Below are 4,758 nucleotides of genomic sequence, written 5' to 3' on the forward strand. Positions count from 1 at the left end.
TGCCATTGCCTTCTCCGGTCCTCTCTAAGTGCTGTTTAAAACTAATTTTTCAAAGCTTTTTATTGATTTCTCAAAGTGAACCACAAAGAATAAGCAGCAAGCCCATCCTTCATCACGGGTGAAGCATATAGAGAATGTGGCATCTAATTTGCATGAAAGCCACACTTTAGTGCTGTCTGGCTTGTGTGCCAACAAAATGGAATTGAGTTTGAGAACGGGAAGGGACGCCCTCATTTTCCAGGTGAGAAACCCGTGTTCCGGGGGTAGTGAGGCTCAGCCAAATGAGCGTGTCAAAGACACAGAGCTGAAACTTTGCTGTATCCCCATTGCCTCCTCTGTCCCTGCCTTCCTTTCAGGCTGGTTCCACCTGTCCTCAGGGAGGACTAACACGTGTTAGTTGGTCTGCTTTTAGGCAAGTCCACCCTGCCCTCCAGGATATGCTGGGAGTTACTTTACAGGATCATCCTCTCCCTTTACAGCCCCTGATCCGATCACATTTCCTGAAGTCTGCAGATCAGCCCCTGTAAGAGATGCAGGGTCATCCTTGATGTCAGCCTTCACTCCTCACCTGGCCCCACCGGCTTTTTCACAATGATGTATTTAGCAATACCTTCACGTATTCTTCTTTCATTATACCTCGTTTTGACTCTTGGATTCATTCAATGAATACAACTTTCCTAATCAGGTTCTGATTCCACATGATGGTACACTTCCAAGGGTTGCCTCAAATTAACACTCTTCCCAGGTAGACTGCCTCTACCTGGGGCTCATGTATCTGACCTTCCCGGCCGGGTATTTTTTACTGGCACCCCACCCAGATCACCTGTGCTGGCTGATGGGCCCATCTTGGCTGCTGGGAGTTCCAGAAGCTAATGGCTCACAGATTCCCCCTTCTCTGGATTGTTGCTGTTGTTGTTCTGTTGCTAAGTCGTGTCCAATTCTTTGTGACCCCATGGACTGCAGCACGCCATGCTCCTCGGCCTCCACTATCTCCTGGAGTTTGCTCAAACTCATGCCCATTGAGTTGGTGATGCCATCCAGCTATCTCATCTTCTGTCGTCCCCTTCTCCTCCTGCCTTCAGTCTTTCCTAGAGAGCCGCCCCAACCCCGACTGTGAGGGGGGAAGGCGGAGAAGGGGCCAAAGGCAGAGACTGACCGATTCGATGAGGACATAAGCCAGCCCGTTCACCTCTGGGAGGGACAACGCTGATGCATGATTTTTTTGTTGACCCCCTCTCCCTACCGTGGACCACGTCAAGACGAGACTTCCCCTGAGACCACATCCCCACTGGGCGCCCTCCTTCCTGTCTCCCCTTCTCCCTCTCTTATGGGTTCTTTCCTGACGGGTTATCCCTCATTTAATCTCTCTCATCCAAATTCCCATCTTGGGCTCTGCGGCTCAGGAGCTCAGCCTAAGACACTGAACTAGAGGGTGTGCAGGATCCACACCCCACGCAGAGAACCTCGGAGGGATTCAGATTCCAAATCCGTTCTGGGATTTCCTAGCTATTAATACCTCAAATTGGCGAATTTTTGTAACTTTCATAAGCTCCAATGTCCTTATTTCTCTAAAAGGGGATAGTGGCAAAGAACTGTTATGAGAATTAAAAGTTATAATGTTGCTAAAAGTCACCACTTTAAGCATTCCTACCTTAGTGCTGAACATATTTCCTCTAATATATTAACATTAGTATTAAGAGTGCGTGTGTGGGTGCTCCGTCCCTCAAATGTGTCCGACTCTTTGAGACCCCATGAACTGAAATCCCACCAGGCTTTTCTGTCCATGAAATTTCCCAGGCAAGAATACTGGAGTGCATTGCCATTTCCTACTTCAAGGAATCTTCCTGACCCAGGGATTGAACCCATGTCTCCTGCATTGGCAGGTGGATTCTGTATTACTGAGCCACCTGGAAGCCCAGTATTAAGAGTAGCTAGTATTTACTGGGCATTTACTATGTTCCAAACTCTGTACTAAGCATATTACATTCAGTAGTTTATTTACTCCTCACATAACCCTGTGAGATAGCTCTGCTATTACCCACACTTTACAGATGGAGACACTAAGTCTGTAACCGGACCAATGTCTCACACTTTGTAAGTGACAGAGCTCAGATTTGAACCCAAGTAGCCTGGCTCCAAAATCACTGCAGACGGTGACTGCAGTCATGAGATTAAAAGACACTTGCTCCTTGGGAAAAAAGCTATGACCAACCTAGACAGCATATTAAAAAGCAAAGACATTACTTTGCCAACCAAGCTCCATCTACTCAAAGCTATGGTTTTTCCAGCAGTCATGTATGGATGTGAGAGTTGGACTATAAAGAAAACTGAGTGCTGAAGAATTGATCCTTTTGAACTGTGGTGTTGAAGAAGACTCTAGTCCCTTGGACTGCAAGGAGATCCAACCAGTCAATCCTACAGGAAATCAGTCCTGAATATTCATTGGAAGGACTGATGCTGAAGCTGAAACTCCAATACTTTGGCCACCTGATGCAAAGAACTGACCCATTTGAAAAGACCCTGATGCTGGGAAAGATTGAAGGTGGGAGGAGAAGAGGACGACAGAGGAAGAGGTGGTTGGATGACAGCACCGACTCGTTGGACATGAGTTAGAGTAAACTCCGGGAGTTGGTGATGGACAGGGAGGCCTGGCATGCTGCAGTCCCTGGGGACGCAAAGAGTAGGACACGACTGAGCGACTGAACTGAACTGAGCCTGGCTCCATGAGACGGGGCTGCACGTTGCCATTGGTAGCATTACATCTGCTTTCTTACAGCTGCATCTTCCCTTTCACTTTCATCCTGAGCCCTTCAATTTCTGCTTCCATTATGACACCCACTCATCTGTAGCATTTCACAATTAAACGCCTGCATACACTCAATCCCCATCACCCAACAAAGCTTAACACTCCTGGGCTGTGTTCTGCATTAGCTGATTCTGACAGTCCCTGGCTCTCACAGTTACTGTATGACTGAAGACAATGGTTTTATGTACAAGGAGCTCAGCTAACCTCTGGGCTTTAAACTTGCCCTTCAGTGACATCGCCCCAAGAAGTACATCATGTCATAATTGCAGGCATCTTGGTGGGTCAGTGGGAAAAAATTATTTCTGGGCAGGAAGCTTATTCCCAGTGTCTCATAAATCCTCCCACATGGGTGATTACCACCGTCTCTTTGTAAAGCATTCAGAGCCAAGCCCCTGTCTCAGAGGGATCACTAGGGGATCAATTTTCCATTAGCCCAGCAAGACAGCTCCTATTCAGTCATCACTACCATCACAAACATTATATATTCTTACTTTTTTTTGGCAGAAAACACATTCCTATTTCTGAAAGCCCCAGGGTCAGCAGGAAAAGGGAGAGAGAGAAAGATGGAAAGTAAAGATAAGATAAGATCCTCTCTTATCTAGTTTGTCTCATTTTATTTTAGTGTACTTGCAACAGTCATCTAAATTATGCTTAAACAGCAAAGCTTCCTTCTCCTGGCTTTTCCTTGCAGACTTTCGCATTAGGTAGAGGAGAGAAAGGTTCAGAAAAAGTTCCTCTGAACAAATGAGCCCTTAGATGAATCTTTTTATTAGGCACACAGCTCACTGAATCTAATCGGAGAGGTTCCGACGAAGGTCACACTTGACCTCGGCCTCCTCCACTGGGTGGAGAATAGAAGCTCAGCCTGGCCCTCGATTCCAGAATGTCAATTAGAGCCAAAACGTCCAGGAGACATGCTTACGTGGATTAAACATAATGAAATGGGGCCTTTAAATCTGTTTCTCTTTTTTTATCCCCACAGGGAACCCAACAACTTTCCTTAATAATCAGAAAATATGTTTAGCAATTCAAAAGAGCATTACAGGATCACATTTCAGATATAAAGGCGAAAAACCACTGGAAATAAGCCTGAAAACAAGGGTTGCAAAGTGAAAGAAAAGAAATCAGATAATAAAAGTTAATCTCCTTAGATCATTAATTGAAAAAAAAAAAGAGAAAAACCAAAGGCAGGCTTATGAAATAGCATATAATATCATCTTATTTTGGTTAAAAATTGCATATATGTATATATGCGTTTCTTAAGTTGTGGGAAAATATGTATAGGGGTGTGTGTGTGTATAGATATAGATGGGACTTTCCAGGTGGCGCTAGTTGTAAAGAACCTGCATGCCAATTCAGGAGACGTAAGAGATGAAGGTTCGATCCCCAGATCAGGAAGACCCCCTGGAGGAGGGCATGGCAACCCACTCCAGTATTCTTGTCTGGAGAATCCCATGGACAAAGAAGCCTGGTGGGCTAAGGTCCATAGGGTCACAAAGAGTCGGACATGACTGAAGAGACTTAGCAAGCATGCCTAGATATAGATAAGTACTTTCTAACATGTGGGAAAATGTATGATAAATTATTACCAGTGGTTATCTCTGAAGGGTAGAAATGCAATTGTTACAGAATCATTGTGTGCCCCCAAAAATTGTTGGAGTCCTAACCCCCAGACCCCCAGAATGTGCCCTTGCTTGGAAATAGGGCTCGCTCACATGTAATTAACTTGGTGTGAGTTAAGAGAAGCTTATACTGGAGGAGGGTGTGCCCTTAAGCCAATCTACGGCTGTTTTTGAAGCAGAGGAGAGCGCCTTCCCTGGCAGTCCAGTGGTGAAGACTCCAGGCTTCCAGTATAGGGGTGTGGTTCAGTTCCTGGTCAGGAAACTAAGATCCCACATGCCAGGAGATGCATCCAGAAAAGAAAAAAGAGGAGGAGGCACAGAGGAGAGAAA

Source organism: Giraffa tippelskirchi, chromosome 14 (assembly GCF_054371585.1).
Source record: "Giraffa tippelskirchi isolate mGirTip1 chromosome 14, T2T-mGirTip1v1.2.pri, whole genome shotgun sequence".
Lineage (NCBI taxonomy): Eukaryota > Metazoa > Chordata > Mammalia > Artiodactyla > Giraffidae > Giraffa > Giraffa tippelskirchi.